Raw genomic sequence first — 27,237 nt, 5'->3', positions numbered from 1 at the left:
CTATATCACTTGCTGAAGTTATAGCATTTTGCTGACTACTGCTTTGAAATAAAAATTTTGTGAAATGCTCATAGCAGGGCAGAACTCACTTGCTTTAATGTGTCTTAAAATCTGAAAGACAAGGTTTGTGGGGAGAAGCAATATCTTTTATTAAACTAGCTGATACAGTTATAAAAAGAGACCAGTTTCCAGGACACTAGGAAAAGGTTTGTATGCCTGAAGCATGTCTGGTTTTGAAACTATAAAGTTGAGTTAATAAAAGATCCTTTCTCTCCCTAAACCTTACCTCTCTATATCCTTGAATATCATCTCTAATGATCCTATTACTTGAAAATATGAAAAACTTCAGCTGGCTCAAGAAATATCCCTCCTTGCAGATTTCTGAATTTTGTCATGATCATTGTCCAAGATGAACAGAAGGGTAGAATGAGGGACAGTTAGTTACAAGCCTGTATGTAACTCACAGAGACCTCATGGCTCTGCATTTTGCTAACAGTGGTATGAAATTTTCTCTGAGTTTTGGATCAAGAGGATGACTTTTAAAGGCAGAAATAGGAGTGCCAGTCTCCAAATTACAATGTTCAGAGTAGAAACTCTGCTAATTCCTGTGTAAATATTAACCATTTTGTAGATCAATGGAAGCAACTGATAGATTTTTTTGGTTATTTTTTGATTAATTGGATAAACAGTGGGTCATCTACTGCCACCACCTGCATCTCCTAGAACGCTTCCATCAACGCTGTCTCCATACAATCCTAAACATCCACTGGTCAGATTATGTGACCAATACATCTGTTCTAGAACAAACAATGCTTGTTCTAGAACAACCAGCAGTCACAAGTATTGAGGCCATGTTGCTGAGAACACAGCTGCGACGGGCAGGGCACGTCTCAAGGATGAAGGACCACCCTAAGATCCTGCTTTATGGTGAACTTGCCACTGGCTACCGCAAGAGAGGAGCCCTGAAGAAAAGATACAAGGACTCCCTGAAACAACATCTCAGCCTCGGCCATATTGATCAACATAACTGGTCTACTCTGGCCTCCGACTGGGAGGCCTGGAGACAGACCATCTATAACACTGCTGTCTCCTTTGAGAACGCACACAGGATCACTCTTGAGGAGAAAAGACAACGCAGAAAGAATCTTGCCTTGCAGAATATACCATCTAAGGAGTCTTTCTGCTGTGCCTTTTGCAATCAGACATGTCTATCTCGTATTGGCCTCATTGGCCACCAACGCACTTGCAACAAATGTGGATAGACCCTTCCTAAATTCCTAAATCTTCGTTCACGAAGCCTAGCCATGATGGATAAACAGTAGATTAAGTGAAAAACACTCCTGGCATTGATAAGAAATACATTTTAAGCATCCTCCATAAAGTATATGTAATGGGGTTTTTTGTCCTTCTGAACTATTTCAGATAAGTGACCAAAACATTCACATTGTCTGCATTACGGTGATGTTCCTGATGTTATTAATGTGTTCAGTGGCTGACTGATATGTCTTGCTTATATATATTACGTTAATGTGCTTGTTAGAGCTGGAGTGAGAAGAAATTTTTCAAGTAGACTGTTGGCCAACTGCTAAGCCTTTATTTTCTTCCTAGTAGGCTAGTATTTGGTTTTACCATGACTGTCCAGAAACAAAAAACTAGATCGCTGTTTTTGAAAGCAAGAGGGACACTGGAAATGCTCTCCCCATATCTCTATGTTACGTTACGGCTTTTGGTATTTTCTGTTCAGAACAAATCTGTTAGAAGACACTAAGGAATAATTGGAAATCTATTTTTAGCAGATGTGTAAGATAGATATTTCTAAACAATATTAGCATCTAATAGGAATTGCAGAGTCTGGATGGACATAAGAACACACAAGACCTCTTCTGTATTTCTTTGGTAATATAAGTGTAAATGTAAATATTAATATAGGGACCCCTGGTGGCCTAGTGGTTAGCATGCAGGACTCTCACCGCTGTGACCCAGGTTCGAATCCCAGTCCCCCCGGGCAGATGGAGCCCGTTAGCCCTGTGAGGCCATCCATCTATGAGAAGGTCACTCTAAAGAAATCTACGTCCTGAGGACCTCACTGCCATTGTCCAAGCTCGCTTGGCCCCGGCAGATGAACCTTAGGATTAAAGGGTGGGCTCAGTTCAGCGCAGGCTGTGTCTCACCTAAAAAATCCATTGTGCAGGCTTGAAAGGTAAAAGACCTTTCCCAAAATCTTCGTTCGCGAAGACTGGCCATTATTAAATATTAATATATTACCCATTATTAGATTCAAACCAGTTGCTGAATTTGCTGTGAATAGTTTCAGTTACTCCAAAGCAGCAGTGGATAAATGGTTTATCAAAACATTCGCTAAGCTCTACAAGGAGATTCAAATAGTTAATGAAATGGTTTAATAAAGTATCATGGTAAGAAAAAAAAAAAGAAGCTAATATGCATTTAGCTAATCCTCCTACATTATAATTAACATGAGAAATGGTAGACTCTTTTTCACTTCACGGCAAAGATTAAATAACTGAATGTCAGTATTGAGGAAACATAATACTTGATTTCATTATTTAATAAAGTACAGTACACTGAATAGAGAAATGTGAACCAGGACAAATAATTAAAATTTTAGAAACTGCACTTTTCAAAATAATTAAAAAAAAAAAAGAGTAGCTTTTATTATGGGAGTTCTCCTGTTTAATGTTTCTCTCCAAATATGCTAACTCACAGTGTAACCCCCTGCATTTAAGAATGAACTGGTAAGGAGCTCTCCACTGATTCCACATAGGCTGATGTAGATAAAACATAACTAAAGACCTCCTTATTCTTTTTCTTTTGGGTGCCAGCTCATAGAAATCAAGGGATTTGTCAGAACACTGAACCTAACAACTCAAATACACACCAACAAGTCTTAGTTTAATCCCCTGATCAGAGACAATAAGTGTCTCCGCAGACATGTGGAGGCTGCCATACACTCTGTTCATCAGCACCTAAGCCTGTAGGACACAGGAGTGCTCTCATCCAGCAGCACCCACTTGTGCTGGGGTTGTGCTGCACTCTCCCGCCACTCCTTGACGATGGCAGATATTTTTTAGATCATGTAGTGACTCCGATAAAACTGGGAACCTGGTGTTAAAATACTGCACAGCCTGTTGATACAAACCCTATGATTTATGATTATGTTTTTGTGGTGGGTTGACCCTGGCTGGATGCCAGGTGTCCTCCAAAGCCTCTCTGTCACTACCCTGCTCAACTGGGCAGGGGAGAGAAAACATAGCAAAAGACTCGTGTCAAGGAAAGGGCAGGGAGAGATCACTCGCCAGTGACTGTCACAGGCCAGACAGATACTGCTTGAGGAAAGTAGTGCAGTTAAATCAGACTAGGATAATCAGAAATAAAAATTAAATCTTAAAAGGGGAGAGTGAATAGGGTCTGTAGTCAGCTCATCACACGTTGTTTCTGCCACTCCCTCCTCAGGGGGAGTACTCCTCACACTCTTTCCCTGCTCCAGAGTGGGTCCCTCCCATGGAATGCAATCTTTTAGGAACAGACTGCTCCAGTGGGGGTTCTCCACGGAGTCACAGGTCCTGCCAGGAAACCTGCTCCAACGCAGGCTTCCCACAGGGTGACAGCCTCCTCCAGGCATCCGCCTGGTCCAGCATGAGATACTCCAGGAACTGCAGATGGGTATCTTCTCTCACATAGACTTCCATGGGCTTCAGGGACACAGTTGCTTCACCCTGATGTGAACCAAGAGTGGCAGGGGAATCTCTGCTCCAGAACCTGAAGCACCTCCTCCTCCTCCTTCTTCACTTACCTCCAGTGAGTCTGCAGGATCATTGCTCTCACATTTCTCACTCCTTTCTTCTGACTGATGCTGGTGTTGCACAGGGTGGAATTCTTTGTCCCCTTTCTTTAGAACATTATCCCTGAGGTGCTACCACCATCGCTAATAGGCTCAACCCTTACAGGCTGTACTGCAAATCTGACCAGGGATACAGTCACCCCTGTAATTCACTGATGCCAAAACCTTGCCACGCAAATCCAATACAATTTTATAAGTAAGGTCCCTTTGGTGCATTCTGCAGTTAAATCTAGACTGAACTGCTCAAGGATGAAGTCCAAAGTACAGCTGCAGTGTACTGAACAGAGGCTCAAGTGTGACAAAACCTTGAGTGAGGAGACTTCACCTCCTCTCTCACCTTGCTCTGTGCCTTTCCTGTTTGCACAGACCCTCTCTAAAATTTCCTTGCACTGATCTATATCCTGGTGCAGAGCAGGGGCCCTACTACACATGCCTGCATCTGTGATTGTCTGAGAACTTATTTAATTCAAAATAAAAATTTCTCTCTGGCCCTTAGCAATGTCCCTGTGGTGTCCCTGCACTGTGCTTCCAGGACTGGAAGTGCTGTGCAACACAGTGCTAAAACCTCTGGGTGTTTTTGTGATATGTTGTGAGATTGGACTCAGGGACAGCACTGCTGGATCTGGTAGCAGATGGGGCCCGACTAGAGAAGGAGCAGAAAAAAAATAAATGTGACAACACTCTTGGGCTGGAAAGGGCCAAGGTAGAGGCTTTGTGACTGCCAATCTTCCCAGCAACCCAGCAGGATCACCTGAAAGACTCTGTGACAGTCATTCCTGGCAACCGAGTATCCCTGAAATTCTCTTTCCAGTGTGTTCTGTATGACTCTTTTCCCCAAGTTACCCAAGTGCTCCAGCCTAGCACTAGCACTGCAGAGAAGGAACATGATTCTCTGAAACATTAAAAAATACACTACAGTTTCAAAAGAAAGACAGAAGAAGATTGATATCTACAGAACTGGGGGGAAAAGCTTCAATATAACAACATCTCCAAATCTTGTGCTCAGAAAAGTGAGAGCTAGATAATAACCTATCCCACATATTGAGTAGCAGGGGAAGAGTATGACTGTACCCCAAAGGGACAATTCAACCCTATTTTCCTTAAAAGTGTAGCAGTTAAGCACTTAGGAACTGTCTCCATCTGTAGTCAAACTACTTGATAAAAAATCACAGTGCCACAGACTAAGTATAGTAAAGGGAAGGCAAAGCAGATTTCCTATCAGAAAGTGCAGTCCAGTCAGAAATACATTCTGAGATGTTTCAAGCTTCATAACATATTGCTATCTCAGACATTACAGTAAACAGTCCGTTAACAGTTTTGCAAAATGAATGCTGACCTCCACGTATTTATTTAGTTGTATTTCTCAATATTTCTAATAGAAGTTCTGGTTCTGGACCTCTCTCAGCTCTGAGGCAGCACAAAGTTCTGAAGCTTAAAATGACTGGTTTTGCTGAGGTTGCTTGTTTTTTTTTGCTGAAATATCATCTTATTTTATACAGTATAATATCGACTCAGTTCTGTATCCTCTTAAGATAAATCCCAATGAGCTCTGTTCCTAACTTGTTCTTATTTAATGCTCCAGTTTACTTTTTCCTTTCTGTTCCGGGGAGAGTCAGTGTCATATTTAATGGATGTATATAATTAGGATTTTTTAATAATAATTTTCTGTAGGATGAAGAAGAGACAAATACTAGGAATTGGTCAGTCTATCTGTCTATTTATCTATCTATCTATCTATCTATCTAATCTATCTATCAAAAAAAATTAACATAGGGACATCACGACATGATTCCTCCCCTCTACTCAGCCCTAGTGAGGCCACATTTGGAGTATTTTGTTCAATTCTGTTCTCCACTCTTCAAGAAAGACAAAGAGCTACTGAAGAGGGTCCAGTGGAGGCCATAAAGATGATTAGGGATCTGGAGCATCTCTCTTGAGAGACTGCAGGATCTGGGCCTGTTTAGGGGACAGAAGACTGAGAGGAGATCTCATCAACACATATAAATATCTCAAAGGTGGGTGCCAAGAGGATGTTGCAGACTCTTTTCAGTGAAGCCCAGTAACAGAACAAGGAGTAATGGCAATAACTAAAACAGAAGAAGGGTCACCTCAACATGAGGAAGAACTTCTTTATGTTGAATGTGGCAGAGCACTGGAACAGGCCACCCAGGGAAGTCAATGAGTCTCCCTCTCTGGAGATGTTCAAAACCCACTTGGACGTGTTCCTGTATCACCTGCTCTAGGTGACCCTGTCTTAGCAAAAGGGCTGAACTAGATAGTCTCCCAAGGTCCCTTCCAACCCTAACAATTCTGTGATTCTGTGATTTCATTATTTTTCTAAATGGATCAAGTGGTAGTTTAAATTAGATACAAAGCAGATTGATTTACCATTAGACTGCTTCAGGTTGAAGTCCAAATTCAGAAAACTGTTCCTATTCTATTAAGAACTTTCTGCAGTGATTAACTATAAATGTTATTGCAGGCTGTCCTCCAATGGGATGTTTGCAAATAAGGTCACAGTCATAAATAATAGTCTCCGAAAAACAATGTTTGTGTCAGAAAAAATCCCAGGGAAAAATCAAATTTTTAAGTTAAAATGACAACTTTTATGTTATGTATGCAAGGTCACTTACTTAGCATATGTCTGGTGAGTCACACAACTGAAGTCAAAATGAAAAAATGAATATATTGGCAGAGTTATGTGTCCTTCAGTAGCTGGTCTGACAAAGAGAAGTTTTCTCCCCCAAAACTTAGTGTTTTATTTAAAGGAGGGAAATAAAAATAAAAGAAAGTAGAAATGATTCAAAGAAGTACACACTCCATAAATGAAGAACCCATTTTGGAGATCCAAACCTCTATTTTACTACTTGGTAAAAAAGTAAAATTTCTTCAAATATAGCCTTAGATGAAGTCTATCCCAAAGCAGGGTGATAAATACGTGGTCTGCCAAGAAAGTGGAATGATCATGGAGTATAAAAGTCTCTAATGTTGTCAGTATAATGGAAGGAAAAACCCCAAGCTAGCTGAGAGTGCAGTTTTCGACACATGCTTTTCACAAACTGACTGATGCGGCTCTTTCAAAGAAATCAATCTGAGGCTTTGCAAATCACTGTGGGACAGATTCTGCTTTTCAGTCTTTGTCCTGTTTGTATTGCAGACAAAAAACTGCATTTCTCTGCAGATATAATTCACTGTGGTAATTATACCCTACAACTACAGTGTGAGTCAGCATGTGGAGGCTGGCAGAATGCATCCTCCTCTAACTGAGCAATCCAGACTTCAGGGGCTCATAACATACAAACTTAAACTACAAATGTTTTGTGTGGTTGTGGTTTTTTGGGTGTTTTCTTTGTCTTTTTGTCCTTTTAATATTTTCTCATGAAAGGTAACAGCACTGATTCTTTCAAATTCCTGCAGCGATCTATTGCTGTCGTTCACCAAATCAAACCATAACCTTAATGGTTATTTACATCATTTGCTGCATTCTTTGTGTTTATAGTTCCATTTGGCTCAAGGCAAAGTGATGTAAGGCATTCATGGGCATATAGGAGTGTAAAAGAGAGAAAGTTTGATCAATAGGACACCTTTGTTGTTGGTAAACATTGTCAGAAAATGATCAGTGTCAGTGCTCTAAGCCAGAGAAAACTAATAACATGAGTGGCAAGCTTCCTGCAAGCGCTTGAAGTATTTATGTGGCATTCCAGAGGAAGATCTGTAAACAAGACTAAAAAAAAAATACAATTTTATTGATATCCACCTGATTTATGTTTACAACATGTGTTGATAATAACCCTATTTGTCAGAGAGTCTATCATGAATACTAATTTACTGATACTAAATCAAAACCAAATAAGTGAGGTTGATGTGATGGTGCACTCCATGCATTTTCATGTAATCGCATTTTGAGTGACCTGAGTCTGCAGTAAAGAAATCAGAGGACTTTCACTAGGCACAGAATGTTTTGTGATGAGTTTATAAGTGTATCCTAATATAAACGGAGCTCAGAGACTATGAAGAGAATCTTACCATCTGTTTAATGAAACATGAATAAAGATTATTTTTAATATCTTATGCCATGTTTTTATTTCACCACCTTACTTTTCAAAGCAAAACATCTCAAAGTCCCAGAAGATCAAATCTACAAAAAGTTGTTACATTTTGAACTTCTTTCATCCTAACTTGAAACAAAAGATACTAAGATGTTTCCTGTGATTATGTCAGAGGGAAATAAATAGTAACTTGGTAAATATTAGAATGGTCTGATCAGAAGAGTTTTCCATATCACAAAAATAATTGCATTTAAAGTTTGTCACTCAATCTCTGACCATGACATAATAGTGAAATGAAATGTTTGAGCATAAAAGAAATGGATCTGTAATTGTTCATGTATAATTTTGTTAAAATTGATATACTCCTCTTACAAAGCATTAATTTTTGACTAATCAGTAAATTTCAATGAAGAAAAAAATCTACTAGTTCTGTTCCAAGAATTGATGAATATTATTCAACCAGTTGAGAGAAACCTGAATAAAGAGAGAAGGTGTCGTGCCTAAGTAGTAAGAAAACCAAATCTCAGCTGGAATAAGTCTGTTCAGTAGAGTCTGAACAATGTATTCTAGTTCAGATCTAAGAAACCTAGTTCATAGGACCATAGAATGTTAAGATTAGAAAAGACCTTTAAGATCATCAAGTCCAACTGTCAACCCAGCACCATGTTCACCATTAAACCATATCCTCTTAACAATTCTATGAGGACTGTTGTCTGGCGCCACTTCCAAGGTTTCTATTAATCCCAAAAGACAGAGAGTGGATTTACTTCTGTATGTGTGGCATAATGCCCATTTACCTATCAACCACTGCTAGAACAGCAGCAATCAACCAGCCAAACACGGGGACCCACAGTCTCCATAAAAAACTCAGTAGATATAATAAAATATATATCAAGTTATTTCTTACTTTTCAGAATGAACTTTTTGTGAGTTGTCAAAGTTCCATAAATAAGTAAATAAACAAAACAAACCAATAATAACCTAGTATCCACCGTGTGGAGAAATGCAGGAATATGAGTATGGAAAAGACTGTTACATAGGTGATATAACTCTTAATTTACAATAAGAAATTTTCTTCTTTATTTTTTTTTAAAACTCATTTCTATATGTACTGCTTCCCTGAAAGCTTTAAACTGCATTGAAATTAATTTCCCTGAAAGTGCAGGGTCAGAATTCAAGGCTTTGCTAAATATCTGCAGTTCCCTCTGCGGTTCCTGCTGTCTTCATCTTGAGCTTGTAGAACTCAAAGGTTTTAAAAAACAGCTTCCTGGTCTAAACTGGCCAAGAGTCCATGCTGGAGTGCTATGTCTGATGAAGAAAAAGGAATTAAACTGCATTCTTTACCATGGGAATACAAGGCTCAAGGCTTCAGGCAAATTTATCAGCTGATAGTTGGTAATTAGCACTGTGCTTGCACAAGACTCTTGTGCCTAATACATCTGTTGCTAAATTTCAGCATTGTCCAAGGCTTTGTTTGCTGGCATAAGTGCAACTAAAAGCAGCACTTGTGTATTGGAGATTCATAGTAGGATTTCAAAGGCAAAGGCCAAACTGTCTCTTCTGGTGATTGCTCTAGGTTTCTAATGTGAACAGCATCACTGCTAGTAAAGAACACTTCTCCAAAATAGCCCTCTTTAATCCGAGGGAAAGCCTAAAACTACCGATAGTGACATCTGGTGGCACCTAAAAATGTCACATTTGAAAGTAAATCCCTTCTTTGTGCAAAATGAGGATTGGCAGTCTTATGGCCTGACACTTTTCCAGTTGGAGTTAATAAAAATCTTATTAAGTGATATGAAACAGATATATCAACGAAATCCCCCCCTTTTCCTCACCTCAGCCAGAGATGCCTGGGAAACCTCAATCCACGTGCAGTTATAGCATGGTCTCCACTTCATCTGTATGTTGAGGGAATGAATGAACTAAACACCCAATTGCTTCTCAGGGACTCTTTATATTCCCTATGGTCATTGCACAAAATATGTCATGTAAATGTGACATACATATGGTTATTTAAATAAGAGATACTACCATCTATGAAGAAATAAATGTGGATAAAAATGAACTTTGGCATTATGATATATGATATGATATATTTCTCCAGCCTGGAGAAATATATCAGGTGTCTTCAATTAAAATAATAATAATCGTCTCAGCCCTGTTCAATTCAAGCCAACCATTCAATTCAGTTTTCTCTCAGCTGATCCTAATAACCCTGCTATTCCTAGAATTCCCTCTGAGTAACTTCTGCTCTGACCACTGTTGCGGAAACATTTGTCTGGTCTTACATCCCCTGCTCCCTTCTTTTCTTCAGCTGCACAGACAGCATCTTAGCTATTTTTACTGCAGGTCTTGATACAGATACATTGTGATATATGAAGGGGAAAGAATACTACATTTGCTGCTAACACCTTGCTCTCCCAAAGAAACTATGATGAGATTGCTGCTAGTGGTCAGGTTGAAAAACCAGAACAACTCACACATTAAGAGTTGTCTGCATGTCCATTTTGGTTCCTATTCTGTTAACCAAGATGGTAGCCAAGAACACAGTTGTCTTGATATGGAAGTGAAGAAATATTTTTCAGCCTTAGACATTTAGCTTTGCTTTCCCAAAAAAGCAAAATACAAAAAGCATCATGTTTCTCCACTACATTTCAAGTCATATTTCTTTGTAAGAGAGACTTCTAGCACTCAAACAAGTGTGAATGGCAATAGTAGCTTCTTCAAGCAAAAACACAGTGCTACACTTGAGATGAAATACTGTCACCTCCAGATTACACTTTTCACAGCAATATTATTTGTACTACATCAGTTTCAGAGACCAATAGGAATTTTGAGACCCTACTGAGGTAACTGCTAAGCCTCAGAATAGCCAGATTTGCTGAGGCTCAGGAAACTCATTCTCCTATTTCCCCTGAGGTACAAGCTGGAGCTGTCTTTGCTGAAGGCTTCTCAGAAAGCATTCTGTGCAGCTAAACCTGAAACACACGTCCATTGATGTGGGTGAGCACACAGATCGGCGAAGGAGGGTCCATGCTGGCATATAAATGCATGTCTGAAATTTAGGTATGAATAATTCCCCTGCCAATTGTCTACTGTTCTCTTAGAAAAACAGGTTGTTTGCTTAACAGAGATATATAAAAATGAATAAACTTTGGGTTTATACATTGATTATTAGTATTACCTTGCAAACAAAACAGATATGTACATAGTCTTTCCCATGTGCTTGCTAGACCTGCTCAAGCACAGCATTTGGACATTTTTCAGCTTGCTTTACTTTCCTGCATTTAGGTAGCTTCCTCACCTCAGATCTTCTTGTAGAGATGGTTTCTCAGTCTGCAGGGGATAACCACGATATGCAGTGAGTATGTCCTGGAGCTGGCAGAGCTTGAGGAGAATTGCAGCTTCTCAGTATGTCTGTAAACATTTCACAAACCTGCCAGCAAGTGAACAGTGAGGAGTCTTCACAGCAAGCAGCAGAACAGGTTTTGAGTTAATAGCTGGTTGATCCTCAGATTTAGGTGAAGGCAGCAATATGTGAGTTTGTGTCCAAATGACACCAATACTGGAACGAGAAACAAATATTTTAGTCTCACTTCATGACAACCAGAGTCCTTCAGGCAACCCTTAGTGCCTATATTTGTAATTTCCTGACTCATCTATGCTTGGATTGACTCAGTTCTTGGAGGGTGCGTGCGTTTAGTCTGCTTGGCAAAGCACCCAGGGTGAAAATTTCCTTTGGAGGTTCAGAAACATAAACTGTAGCAGCTGAATTCTTGAAGTCTCTGGGTCTTGGTGGTTGAATTGCTTTACCCTGTTCCCAGCATATGTGTGGAGAGAGAGCACTCCACCCTAAACTTGTTTTTTCTTTTCTGGTGCTTCTTTTCTTCTTTTGAGGCGCTTATAAGGTAAATACTACCATATCAAGCATACAGATTACACAAACAAAAAAGATGGTTTCTGCCTCAAGAAAGCTTTCCTGCAGAAGATAAAATACCATTAGATAAATTAAGGGCTTTAACCAACATATGCAGGACCTGCAAACTGCCAGAAAAGCAAAAAGATTCTTTTCCAAGCAAAAAATTTAAGACAGAAATTGTTTATAAGAGAGTTCCTGGGGAGAATCTCTCTTAGAGGATGCTCTGAAATGCTTTCACCCCTTTAACTGAGCATGTTTGTCAGACTTGCCCCAGATAATCCTACGGTTTTGCCTTTATGTATGTTCGTACATTTAGCAAACACTATGAGTAGATTTCCATTTCAGGGGAGACTTACAATACCCTCTCATGTATTGCCTAATATATAAAGCTTTGTTTTGGAAGTAAAGATATAACACTACTCTTGGCTTTTGATCACAGGTGAAGATTTTTGGCAAATGAAATTAATCCAGATGGTGATTAGGAAAAAAAAGCCCTTTTATATTTCCCTGCTGACAAAAAACGAGAGTTCATTGTTTTATTAAATGGATTACAATACCAATTCCTGAATTCCTGCTTGGAACAGACAACAAGGGGAGCTGTCTCAGCAAAAAGTAGTTCTTGGATAAGCTGTTCAGAGATTTTCATTTTTGCCTTAAGGCATGAGAGATTGAAGAGTTTGCCTTCTTGAAATTGGAAGCAGACTCATGCCAGTGGAGTATTAGAGTCTTGTACAATAACTGCAGCAGAGAGGAGACAGCAGAGGCAAAATAAATACACAAAGACAGTGCAATTGTGTTTCCACTTTAAAAAGTTTCTGCAAACCTTTCTTTGGAAATTTTTGATTTTAGGGGGGAAAAAAGCTTTTATAAATGACCCTATAATGAGATTCAGAAGGTTTCTGTGAACTTCCTAAATTAGTTATAGATTCCTTCTGTCAATTTTGGTACAGGACTTAAGATGAGATCCAAAAGAACACACAGGAGCTTAAAATACAGCTTAAACAGAAATTAGGCACATATGTCAAAAGAAGAAATTCAAAATCTCTTCATGTGTCTGCTAGGATGCTGCTGAGTGAACTTTGAGTCTGGGAGAATGTACTGTATGCCAAGCTTACATCTCACATCCAAAAAGCTTTTCATCATAAAAATCAGTTAGCTTTTCTTTTCATTGCAAAAGCTATTTAGCTGCAATGAAGCTCAGCAATTGAACACACCTAGAGGAGTTATCACTTGCCTCAGGCTGCTTGAGATTCACAGAATAGATATTTTTAATTCCCACAAAGATTATGAGGAAGAATTGCCCAAACTGAGAGAAAGCATGGATTAAGGGGAACAAAAATGTCCTTTCTAACAAGAAAGACTTAATGGTAGAAGTCATAAATGAACTCTGCAAACACGATAAAATAAGCTTGAATAATCTAGGAAGAAAGCATGAATTTAAAATTTCTCATAAGATGTAAAAGTAGCAAAAAGTATCTATCTATCTATCTATCTATCTTCTGCTTATTCTTAATTTACTATGTAGATGTATCCGTTTTGTGAAAGCCACAGTGCCAAGGCAGAAGTTCTAAATGACTACAGAACTATGGGACTTTTCAGAATGGACTAAAAAAGATTAAGGATGGACTAGGCAGGCAGAGACCCAACAAGTAGAGAGCACATGTAGGCAATAGCAGGAGCAGAGAGCTGGATTTTGGTAAGAGCAGACCCTCAGAATCAGACCTGGTGGCACATAATTTGTGCATCTTTAGAACCATTGAAAGTTGTTGGGTCTGAGAGCAAGACAGAGACTCATTCTTGAAGAAGACAGTGGACAAAGTGCTATATGTTTACTTTTAAGCCATTTCCTTAAATCTCACCAACAGTTTTCTGCCTATTCAAACAAATAAATAAATAAATAAATAGATAAATAAATTAATTAATTAATAGTGCCAACATAAATTAAGCATTTTGTGTCTGAACACAGCAATCTTTACATGTTCACAGTTGACATGTATAGAGTCCTGATTTTCTTTAACATATGTGCTTTAAATAAAAGGTGGGACAATCTTAGAAGTCCAGGGGGAGTTTATCAGAATATCTGAATGCACATTATGATTTAGAGGGTATTGGATGCAGTGTGGGGCTAGGGGTGGGAGGAGACAGAAGACAATCCAAAGCCAGGGTTGCAAACTCGTGCTACAGTTTCACAAATGAAGAATGAGAAGATGGATGAAGTAGTTATTCTGCCATGGGATGGTCTGGTTTTCCAGGTAGAGAAAGCAGATTCCATTTCTTATGAAGGACAAGTAAATTCAAAATGAGATAATTCAGGTGTGAGTTGGGTGAGTTGGGTTTCTGAAGACGTATTGAACAAACAAGAAATATGAACTCCAGGTAGTTTCCAAAAGCAATTCAGCGCTTGAGAAGGTAAGGATTAAGACAAGTAGCAAGTAAAATCTGTAGTTGAAGTTTCAGCTCTTCTTTTGCAAACCACCATTTTATCTTGATTTGATAGACTAAAGATAATTCTTTTAAATCTTGGCTGGTATCGAAGTGATTTTAGGATATTCTGACAAACTTGTTTTCTTGTCTGATTGACAAATGTGACAGACTGGAATGCTTCTTTAGGTACAGGAGAGTCCCAAGAGTTGGGAAACATTATCTGAACATTACTCACAGACATTGACAGCTACAATAGAGCAAACTGATTTCCTACTATACGCTTCAACATCTATTCTTTGGGTAAGAGTTAAAGAAAAGCACAGTGCTGCAGAAAATAACATTATTCTCATTACAGAGACCCAATCAAAACTGGCTCTGGGACAGGACAGGAACATGTGAGGCATTTGACTTTTTCTAATAAATATCTGACACTGTGCAACAGCTTTCAGGTCCTAAACTAATCTGCTCTCTGACCCTGTTTTATGGAGATTTATAAGATCGATAGATGCTAGATCAGTCTCTGCACAGTATATAGTCTTACCACATACCTAACCCACCTTGAAAATTGCACCCAAAATTGAAATTTTCTTTTTCTCAATAAGATCCAGGCATTTCTGTTGAGTTGCATAGTTCCAGACTTTAGACAGCCAAGCAAACTTTATATTTACTCAGAATAAGAAATTGCTATTTGTCACTTGATGGGTTGTACTTATTTCACAGAGAATGAAGTTTAGAACTAGTTAATTTTGGTTAGCATGTTAAAAAGAACTTTGCATATAGTCTGATCCTTCTAGATAATTGGGAGACTCACTGATTTCAGTGAGTGTGTTAAAAAAATCTGTAAAGATATAATGGTTGTCAGTTCCCAGGAAACTTCATTTGAAAAGCTGTCGTGTGGTGTATTTCCAAAGTTCTAAGTTTCTGGTTCTTTAAGAGTATGACTTCAGTATGCAAGTGTGTGATAAATCAATTTTTTGATAAATGAAATCATAGTGTGATAAATGAATTTTTTGGGATAACTGCTCATGATTAGATGAAATTTCTGGGCTGATGTTTTTCATAGTGACTCAAGATCTTCAGTATTACACTGGAGATTTTCAGTGCAGATGTTTGCATATGAAAACTGTTCAATATCTATGGGCAAATTTGTATTCTAATTTTTGTTTCAAATACCATTTTATTAAAGAAAATCATAGTAAAAAAATAACAGATCTTAATTTAGCAAGCTTTTGCAAATAATAATCAATCCAACCAAATAATATTATTTAACTAAGATGGAATGAGTGCTTACTGTGGAACAATATATCACTAATGATTGGAACAGGTGCACAAAGTGTCTTAATAAATCAGTAACCTGGAAAACACATCAATTATTTTGAAGGTTAATGGATTTTTTTATTTGTTTTCCAAAACTCATAAAGATATTTTCCTGAATACTTCAAACCATTCAAACACAAATCAAACCAGCAACCTTAATATATATATTAAAAAAAAAAAAGCTTAGGGTGTTTTATAAAACAAAAGAAAGCACTAGAGACACAAAAATAAGCAGAATATATTTATGATTAGGAGCAAGTGGAACTGTTGTAGCGTGATATATATTGGACTGAAGATAAGATGATAAAAAGAAGCAACTAGAGTTACATCTCTCATCTCACTTGAAAGCAATTCAGGTCACAAATTTTCTTAGAAACTTTCTTTACTGAAACAGCTTTTTTTTGGTGAAACTCTCTGGTGGCAAAGATTTCTAAAAACCAGGGTGAGAATCTTGTCACAATATAATGTAGTGACTAATCTGATACTTGAAATACTTGTCTACAATCTAGCAGACCCTGGAATTTTTACATTAATTCTCTAATCAAAAAAGGTGGAGGCTTATCAACCTTTGAGAAGTCTTCATTTCATTTTAAAAGAGTAAAGGTTTGAATTTTTCTTGAACAGGCTGAATACCTATTTTCCCATATACACATGGCATACAAATTTCCAAAGGATATATGCAAGAGGGAAGTCACACAATAGCACAAACTAGATAGGAATGTATAATATACGATTACAGCAATATAGTTTAAATTGCTGAATCATTAAGGTTGGAAAAGACCTCCAAGATCATCGAGTCTAACCTTTGAGTGATCACCACCTTGCCAACTAAACCGTAGCACTAAGTGCCATATCCAGGTATTTCTTGAACACCTTCAGGGTTGGTGACTCCACGATTTCCCTGGGCAGTCCATTCTTATGTTTAACCACCCTTTCAGAGAATAAATTCTTCCTGATATTTAACCCATTTTGTCTTGTCTGGCTAGTTGCCCGGGAGAAGAGACCAACTCCCACCTGGCTACCACCTCCTTTGAGGTAGTTTTAGAGTGAGATGAGGTCTCCCCTGAGCCTACTTTTCTCCAGACTAAACACCCCCAGCTTCCTCAACCACTCCTCATATTACTCCTCACTTTCTCTCTAGATCCTTCACCATCTTCATTGCCCTCCTCTGGACCATGTTTCCAGCACATCAACGTCCTTCCTGAAGTGAGACACCCAGAACTAGACACAGTATTCGAGGTGCAGCCTCACGAGTCCCGAGTACAGAGAGACAAAAATGCCTTTTCAAATCCAATAAAAATTACATGAAAATTAAATAAATACAGAAACATGCAAAATAAGGTCAATACAAGTTTGTTTAGGTGCTCTGCAATTTTGAGAAACAGCTTGCTTAAAGTTTATGGCCGCAATTTTGGGCATCACTTTCTTTAGAACTTGATTGTAAAGTCTTTAACAGACATCACAAAAACAAATAATATGCAAGAGATTTTGTATAAAAGATGAGACCTGATTACTTGGGATATGCAGAAGACTCAGATACTCAATGATATTTTACCTCAGTCTTCACAGACAGGTGCTCCAGCCACACTGCCCAAGACACAGAAGGCAAAAGCAGGGACTGGGAAAATGGAGAACCACCTGCTGCAGGAGAAGATCAGGCTCAAGACCACCTAAGGAGCCTGAAGGTGCACAAGTCCATAGGACTTGTCATGAGGTAACTGTTTGAGCGAGTGGTTAAACCACTATCCATCACATTTGAGAAGTCGTAGCATTATGGTGAAGTTCCTATTGATTAGAAAAGGGGAAACATATCCCCTAACCATAACCATATCCCTGGGAGTTTTCAAGGACAGGTTGGATGGGGCTTTGAGCTACCTGGTCCAGTAGAAGTTGTCCCTGAACATGGTAGAGGAGTTGGAACTACATGATCTTTAAGGTCCCTTCCAACACAAATTATTCTATGAGTCTATGATTGTAAAACATATTTTTAAAACAAAGAAAGTGTAGTTAATATCACCAAGAGTGAAGCAAAGAGAGAGAAAATAAAATTAATTATTTAGAACTTTAAAGTATTTTAATAAAATGGGAATTCTTGTTTTGCCTTGTCTTTCAGTATGATATTGGTCTTCCAGAGAGGCTGAAGAACATGAAGATTTAAACACATCACTTGGAAACTTAGACAGTAGAAAGTTTAACCTACAAAAAGAATTTTTTAAAGGAAAATGATTTTGTATAAGCAAATTTCATAATGGAAACTAACTTGTGAAGTTAATGCTATTGCTGAAAGCCATTTATTTTCTTTACTGTTTGAAAAGGAATTATCTATGTACATTTTTAACATGCACTGTGAGTTTCCCTATTTTGACTAAATTATGTGCAGCTCAGATTTGAGTTCATTTTCTCTTCACAGTTCATTCCACCTTTAAATATTTTGTTGTTAACTGTAGTCATATGTAAATCCCTTAGACGCAATGAATCTTTCCAGGTTTATAGACATAGGAGCTAATAAATCAGCATCACAGATTCAGCTACCAGTTCTTAAGTAAGTAAGGAAGGGTTTGGAGGTAAAAGGAGAGCAATGCCTATCTCTGTTGATTTTTTTATCCTATCCCCTTCTGGGTTCTTACCATCTAGAAGGATATTAATTTTTCCTTGCTTTGAATATATCAGAAATGGTTTTCACTTTCCCATAGTTCATGAATTGTTTTGTTTGGGGAATTTAATTCACTCAGTGATGAAAAGAGTCTGTTTCAATTAAAACCAGTGTTTCTACAGAGAAACCCCTGAGATAGGTCAAAGTTTGGACTTGATGAACTTGGAGGTCTTTTCAAACCTAAATGATTCTATGATTCTATGTCTGCTGCTTCCACAGATGAAACAGATGAAACTGGTAAGGAAGGGGACTTCAGTTCAGGCAGTAGGTTGCTACAAGGACCCAGACCCTTTCCTTGGGGAAAAGGTAAGTACTTGAGTAAGGTGTACACAGATTGATAATCTGTTGCATCAGGTGGTTGAATTGCAGAAAGCAGTTAAAAGACTTCACAGCATTAGAAGAGCCAAGATGGAGATAGACGGTTTCAGAACCATGGTCCTGTAGCAGACACCACTGAGAACTAATCATAGAGTCATGGAAACATTAAGATTGGAATAGATCTCTAAGATCATTCAGTCCAACCATTAACCCAGCACTGCCAAGTTCACCACTAAACCATGTCCCTCAGTGCCATATCTACACATCTTTTAAATATCTGCAGGGTTGGTGACTCCACCACTTCCTTGGGTGGCCTGTTCCAGTGCTTAACAACGCTTTCTTTTTTCCTAACACCCAACCTAAACCTCCCCTAGTGCAACTTGGGGTCATTTCCTCTGATTCTGTCACTTGTTACCTGGGAAAAGACTGACCTCCACTTTGCTACAACCGTCTTTCAGGTAGTTGTAGGAAGTTATAAGGTCCACCCTGAACCTCCTTTTTTCCAGGCAGAACAACTCCAGGCACCCTGGACCTTGGTGACCCACAAAAGCAGGTCTCTGTTTCAGTCTGCAGCCTCCAAACCCACAACCAAAACCAGAAGTGATACTTTAACATCAACAGACACCCAGGAGCAAGGTCTGCAAGGAGTAACTGCAGCAACACACAGTGGATATCACAAAAAGAAATTAGTGATCACAGTGGGTGACTGTTAGGGGGAATGTATCAAGCTCTGCATGGGGGTGGATGAAGAATGAGTTGAGATCTTATGTGTTAGAATTAAGGGGGAGCCCCAACCATTCTGTGATTCTCTGTAATTCTCTGCAGTTCATATCAGGCCCTTTGAAATGCACCAGTGAACTCCTCAGGGCATCCTACAGATGGCAGCAGCCATCTTGCCATATGTTCCCTGGGGCAATCCACTATGATAGTAGCACAAATTAAAAATAGTTTGTCATTTTGAAAGACATATTTAGTACAAAGTATTTTTCAAGCTAAAGAGCAGGGATGGTGTGCATCTGGAGGCAGAAAATTAGACAGCTTTACAGCAGGAGTGGCAGAGATATATGGTGCTTCCTTATAATACAGCCTAATTTAGAGAAAAGAAATTGACCTGTTAGACAAAGCCTGAATATTTGACTATGATTCATACAGGGACAACTGTGCATCAAAGAGATAGACAGAGGAGTAGAACAAAAATCTGGTTTCTTCCCATCTCATCTAAAGTCAGTTCAACTCTTTCTTTTCTCATAAACTGACCCAGAGCTAAAAGTTAACTAGACTTCATTGTATAACACAGCAAATTGATTAAGAACTGTAAATTGAGATATTTCAAATAATGGCTAAGGTAAGATTTAGCTTCCTTACAGCAACCCTGCAGCTCACAGTCCAGTTCCAGAGTCTGAACATCATGCACAGAGAAATAACCTTCAAACTCCATTGCTTTTGATCTTATGTAAGCCAAACAACCTTCTTTTCCCTATTATCCTGTAGTTAGTATTCATGTAATCTCGCTTTCTTACTCTCAAGATAAACAAGCAATTGACAGTCCCTTCATTTTCAGCCAAGCTTACAATTAAAAAAGCTGCAACCACTTTCACAGACATAATTAGCAGCATGTGGGAATTCTGGATCCAGCCCTCTACCATGACTTTCAGCACTGAAGCAGAAGATCTAGTCTGCAGAGAGGTGATGGAAAGTCCTACCTGAGCTGTCTCTAGCTAACTTGGGTTTCAGTAGCAGAGAAGATGCATGAAAGGGACCTCTGTGTAATTGCACCATCCAAAAAAGAACCCTTGCGATCTTGCTGTGTCATTTTTGTTATTTGTACTCAAAAAAAAGAAAAAAAAAGAAAAAAGGGCTAAATGTTTTCCTCCTTCTGTTCTCAGATTCAGATCAACTGCTAACATCAGCTATATCTCTGTGGAGCCAATACCACTCCACCACTTTTTGAAAGCCCTGATGCCACCTTTGCTTTGGGCCAGCTACAAAGGCAGTAGGTGTTCACAACACTCAGGCTGACCGTCTCCACAGCACCAGTTTAAATCCAGCTATTCCTGCACAGAGTTTGTCAGTGCCTTAAAAGAGGCATTCCTTATATGTAGACTTTGAAAGATATAAAATCCAGTTATCCCACTGTATTTTTCTTTGATTCACACTGAGTTAAAAATAAGAACTTAAACACAAATTTTAAAATTTCAGCATGATGTCCATCTGCTGATGTTCAGCATGCCTTTCTCTGCCTGATTAAAGAAGTCAATGTATTTTCTGTGGGGGGATATCAGATCGCAGTGATCTTCTTTTGACAAATTAATAGATTGAAACTTTAAAACTAAATTTTTAATGGATTTTCCTAAGTCTAAATCACTTTTGTGACATTTCTTTCTTTTCCCTTTGCCAATTTTATTTTAAAAGAATACTGTCACAAGACTTTTATGGAATACTAAAGTTTCTGTTTTAGCAATTCCACACATTGGAAGAAAATATAAAAATTTCTCTTCTTCATTGTTCTCTTGATAACTAGACCCAATGAATCTTCCTTCCACAGCATTTTAACTCAGGAAAATTAAATTTGTTTACTGTAACCTCAAAATCCTTTCAGGAATCACAGTCTGACACTACAAAAATCACATTTTTTTTTTGGTTCCATTTTGGGTGTGCATGTATAAAAATGCAGTGCAATATATTAGTGCAAAAAGCAAGTGAATTTTTTAACAGTTTATTCAGAAAGACTCTACATTGTAAAATATACATTCAGCTCTGAAGAAACTAGTAGATTGACAGACACAGCTAGTAAAGGAAAAAATGGTTGACTGAAACGAGACAAAAATGGAGAATGAAGAAATTATTAAAAATGTTAGAAATGGGTCAATTGTAAAAACCTGATGAAAATACTTAATGAAGATTAAGATTTAACTAGTAATATGGAAATGAAAGTAACAAAAATTATGATAACACCTGAAAATATTTTTTCCTATCAATTTGTGATGCTGTAGAACATTTTCTAAAGGATGATTTGTCTCTTGGGACATGTTAAGCCTAGACTGGAAAAAATAGTTGGATGGAAATAATCTCACTTGAGTAGAGATCTGGACCAGATGGTCTCATTATTTCAGTAAATAAATAATGTAATGAGTTTAATACCATGATCTATTGAGTAAGCAAATGCAATTTTTCATTACCAATTTTCTAAAGATACTTTTTGGAAGGAAATGGTCACTCTGAATGTAAAAAAAAAGTTCAGAGTTTAAAGGAACATTAATATGATAATAATTACATTTTCCAGGAACTCTAAGTAGATATGAAATTAAAATATGATTCTACCCCTTAGTCTTAGAGTAGAGATGCATTTGAGGCTATTTTTGTATAGCATAGCCTACGGTAAACCAGTTTCAGTGAAAAACATACAAAGTTAATTTTCTATGACTTTATTTGCTACTTTCTATAAAATGTTGTGGGAACTCATTGATTTCACCGGTATTTGAATCAAGCCTAAATTCACTTTACAAAAATAAAATAAACTATAGACTCTAAACATAATGAATGACTTAGAAAAAAAAATAGGTTTTTCTTCATCCACCACAAAAATACATTAAAATAGCATTAAAGTTGTGATGCAAAACAAAAGATGTGAAGGAGTTTTGTTAAAAGTAATACTTACCATATGGCACACAACACACTGACACAACACAGGACATTTAAAACGTAGTTAAGGGGCACCCTGTAGTGTCTAGGTGTAGGGTGACATCTGGTAACTCTTCTTTTGCGACTCAGAGTTTAATTTCATTTGATTTTGTGTCACAGTCCTCCTTTTAGTGTGCTGAACTAGCTTCCTATTTCAGGAGGTGGATTGAAATAAAGCAAAATGGACACAGTTCAACGAACAGTTTAAAATAAGGAGATATATACACAGAGTATTCATACAAACTAAGTTATCTTCCTCCTCACCCACCCTACCCCCACCTTGATTGAGATGAAATACTTGCTAATTAGCAAAGGTTGTTTTCATCCAGTCTTTTACAAAACATATAAATAGTTATTTGGATTGGAAGCCTGTTTCCTAATTTCCTGTCAGCCATCAACCTCGCTCCCAAGTGTTAGATTTCTTTCCCTCTTTTTCACCAGGTGCTGTTATTGAGATATCTCCCCTCTGTGGTACATATGTGGTTATCTGTTTAACCACATAATGTATCACTACAAAATTTTTTTTGCGTGGTCATCCATCAAACATATGGTGCCCTGATCTTTCCCATGTTAGTTGGCCAAAGTACATCTAAATGATTCCTCAGACAAGTCAAGCAAATTATGGTCACAGTTCAGTTGTTAGATGATGAATCCCTCTAAATGCGAGTTGCACTTTTGAAGTTAAACATTAAATATAATAAACTTGCTATTGTGATACAGGTGCTTTAAGCACCCTTGGTTGTCTCAAATGTTACTAGAAGCCTACACAATTCCCTAAGCGCTGTTTTAGTCTTCCTGCCACCTGTCCCATTGGATATTGTAAGTCATCATCCTATCTGTCATCCATTTGCACTTAACTCAGTTATTAAGGAGCAGTCATATAAAATTTTTATTGTTCACCCCTGTCATTAAAATCTTTTTAGCATGCATCATCGATATCAGACCTTCTTTTAGGTCTCTTCCAATACAAATCATTCTGTGTTTCTAATATTTCTTTATAATTAAAATATATACATCTATTAATTTATTAATATACTATATACATTGCATAAAGCACACAAAAATAGAAATAAGAAACAGGTGAGATAAAGAGGAATTAAACACTTGAAAATATTTTATTTTATTCATCAATAATAGAAAAATGTTTTCTTCCTCCACCTCAATGGATAGTCTTACAGAGCAACCACTTTACGTACTGACACTCTACTTCCCAGGAAGGGGCTGGACGTTGTCTGGTGATGGGAAGTCAAGAATAATGTTTTGTTTTCATTTGCTTCCTCACACAGACTTTGCTTTATTAAACTACTTCTATCTTGATCCACAATGCATTTTTTCATTTTTATTTTCTCCTCTCCCCTACCCTGCTCAGGAAGGGAGTGATAGAGCAGCTTTGTGGGTACCTGGTGCCCAGCCAAGGTCAACCCAGCACACGTATTTTAGCCTGGGATACTTAGCACTTTCACAGACATTTCCAAAGCATAGTCCAGAGTTTACTACATGTCAGAGACCTCTATTGTGGAGATCACAAAAAAGATTAGACAGATAGCCTCAAGACCAGAAAAATGCCATTAAAAATTATGGATTCTCTTATGAACAGACACAGTTTCTGAACAAATTCCTCAGAACCTTGGAGTCTGTGGACCAATTATATTCAATAGACAGATTTATCTCTGAAGGCAGCTGATAGCTAACGTGTTGACATGAATCACAAGAGTAACATATCCCAGAGAGAACCTGTTCAAAAATGTTCACATAATTATTGTATTACTTTGATATTGAGGTATTATTAATGCAAACCTCAAACAAGGTTCCTCAAAAGTGACCCTTTATCATCATCATTCCTTCAGTGACCAAATTACTGTAGCTTAAGAACAAATATTGTGGGTTTTTATCTGAACTGGTCTCTGGCTTTCCATACACTGTTTCAATCCTGCACATTGTACATGAACTCCTCAGCTTAACTGAACTCAGATTCCCACATGGTCCCTATCTCCCTCTTCTGTCTTTAATTCATCCCTGCCTGTCTCATCTCTAATATCTGAGGGCTAACACTAACTCCAATCCAATCCTTATCTGAACTAATCTCACATATTTATCTGTAGTCTCTTTTTTCCTTCTACTTCTTACTTTATATGCTCTGCTAGCCCAAAAGTTTGGCAGAAGAGGAGATTTCAACTGATGGAAGATGCCCCTCAACTGGAGTACTTCTTCCAAACATTTCCTGTTATCCACAGTGTCGTGCAACCAAACTTCAGTTTTTCATTCAATGAGGTGCATATTTCCCTAACGAAACAAGATAGTCCAAAAGGATAATAACTATTTGAGAGGCAAAATAACAGAGAGCCTAAAAGGAACCTTTCTGAGTTAGAACAAATATCTGCCTAGCCCAGTTTTCTATCTTTGTGTATGGGTAGATACAGAGGTTGATTGAACAGTGAAAAAGAACCACATATATTTAAGATAAATCCTTCTTTTGACATAGTACCTACCAGCTTTTGGTACGCAAACATTTGTGACAGAGATTGTATCTGAACTGTGTTTTACCACCACCACCAGATCTATTCCCAATGAAACTGTCTGACCTTTTAAAACTCATTTATGCTTTTGTTCCTAAAGCAATCTATGGCAATGGATTCTACAGTTGAATGATGCATTGTCTGAAAAGCACTTACTTTTGTTTGCTTTAAACTCTGCCTAATAATGCATTGGGTCGTCCTTAGTTCTTGTATTGTGTCAAATAGTGAATAATTGTTCTTATTGCTATGCAGCATGTCATTGTGATTAATGTCTTCCTCGCATTGGTAGCAAATGGAGTTCTAGTCTATTAACTGTCTACTTTTATGAAAGCTATTACATATTTCTGATCGTCTTTCTTTCACTTCACTTCTGCTATTGTATCTTATTTCAGATAGGTGTACCAGAACAGTACATATTGTGTGAGATATAGATGCACCATAGATTTATACAGACTGCAGTGCTGTTCTGTGCTCTGCTGAGTGCTTAAGATATTACCATCACCAATATCAGTAGCACAGTTAAGTCTTCTGCTACTGTGATTTTACAGAAAGGAGAATGAGGATACAGAATATAATATGGAATAAATATTGTTGTCATAGACAAGATATTTGCAAGCACTCGGTGTAGACTTCCCAGTTAACCAAGGCTATCTTATACATACCTCCATATATAACCTGTCTCATGTATATATATATTCACATATAAGTATGTCTTATCTGCCAAAGCTTTTCCCTTTATAATTTTCTACTTATTTTAAGCTTTTTTTAAACACACCAATTTGGGAATTGAGAGAGAGAGAGAAGAAAGAAGAGGAAGTGAAAGAAAGAAAGAAAGAGAGAATGAAAAAAGAAAAAAAAAGATAGGGAGAGAAAAGAAAGAATGAAAAAAGAAAAAAGAGACAGAGAGAGAAGAGAATGATCAGAAGTTGTCACAAATTCTCAGCAGAATGGTAGAGGGTATCTTTTCTGTGATTAGCGTTTATAATAATTTTAAAGTCAATTAGGACAAAGAATATTGTTGTATCAGGGAGAATTTACGCTGATATTTTTGGTCTGTGTTTGACCCAGCCACCTGTAAAAGTTTTGTTCTTTCCCTGCCAAGTTATGAGAAAACGAGCACTGATAAAACGGGAACTTCGTCCTTGAAGAGAGTTGTTGTATAAACTATATTTAATTGTTGTTTTATTATTGGCTAATCGTCCTCCAAGGTCGCTTGAAGGAGAAATTGAAGACTATAATGATGAAGTGAACCCCTGGACTCATTTGGAAAAGACCCCTCCCGGGTGCAGTACACAGATACAGGGAAAGCCACGCATGTGCAGAAGAGATATTACTGGCATAACGGGGAGTGGGACTGAGGACCTCTGGCTGGGCGGTGCTGGCCACACCTGCCTAGCTTGAGGTCACTCAGTAAGTTGTATGAAAGCAGATAGCTCATTTTTGGGGGAAGCAAGCTTCACATCAAGGCCTTTGTTTTGTGGGGACGCCCGATATGTGTGAACTTACTGACTCTCCAGGGATGCAGCTTCTGCTATGGGTAATTCTAGGCATTCTGGTTCGGAAGGATAACTTTATAAGCAACAGCTGGGTGACTGGGGAAGTTGTACTGAGGGCTTATTTCTCTCCTCCTTCCTCTCTTTTGGGCTTGTTCGTTTTGTTGGCCACCTCTTGGTAATAAATATCAGTTTTGCTGAGCTTTCAGTGGTGTTATGGTTTTCAGCTTCAGTATGCTCCAAACTCTCCCTATTACAACTGTCCTAAAGGGAATGTTTTTCCCTTGTAGATGAATGAGCAAAGAAAAGGATTTTTACTGGGTTGATCTAACCATTGCCCAACTGCAAGTGATCTAGAAGCATAAAATGCAGGCATGACAAAATAATAAGTGACTTTGTCATAATCTGCCTGTTTGTTCACTTATCTAGAAAATAAAATTGAGAGTAATGAATCTGTAAGAGAACATTAAATTAAAAATGTTTCATTAGAATAATGTTTTAACTAGAGAATTGCATGTGATACCTTTAATAATGTTTCAGCTATTGTGGCTCAATACTGCTCATAGGAAGCAAAATTATAGTGGATCTGCTTTTCAAAAATTAATAATCATACCTCTCCTGTTTACTGAATTGGTAGGATCTTTTTCTATAAGAATATGGTTCAGTTTAACAATAACATTTGGTGGATGGATAATACAGAGGAATTCAAAGGATAGCCGCAAACAAAAGAATAGTTAAAAATCTCTACATAAAACAAGCTGGTACTCCTTTGCTAATGTCTGAAAACTGAAAAAAATGTGCAGATTAATCATTGCTTTATGCCTGTTTACCAACAGCATTACTTACAACAAATTGCACACCAATTTAAAGTCTAATGCAAACATTTATCTGTAAGCTACATTTCTAGGACTGCAACTTATTCCATCATTAATTTCACCAATGTACTTAACAGGGACAATTTTCATCATATTATCACTAAAATGAGAATTATTCTGCATATTTAGGGGT

This window comes from Neopelma chrysocephalum, unplaced genomic scaffold (assembly GCF_003984885.1).
Source record: "Neopelma chrysocephalum unplaced genomic scaffold, ASM398488v2 Primary Assembly neopelma1_80, whole genome shotgun sequence".
Classification (NCBI taxonomy): domain Eukaryota; kingdom Metazoa; phylum Chordata; class Aves; order Passeriformes; family Pipridae; genus Neopelma; species Neopelma chrysocephalum.
The sequence above is the reverse complement of the archived record's forward strand: the minus strand, read 5'-3'. Positions refer to the sequence as shown.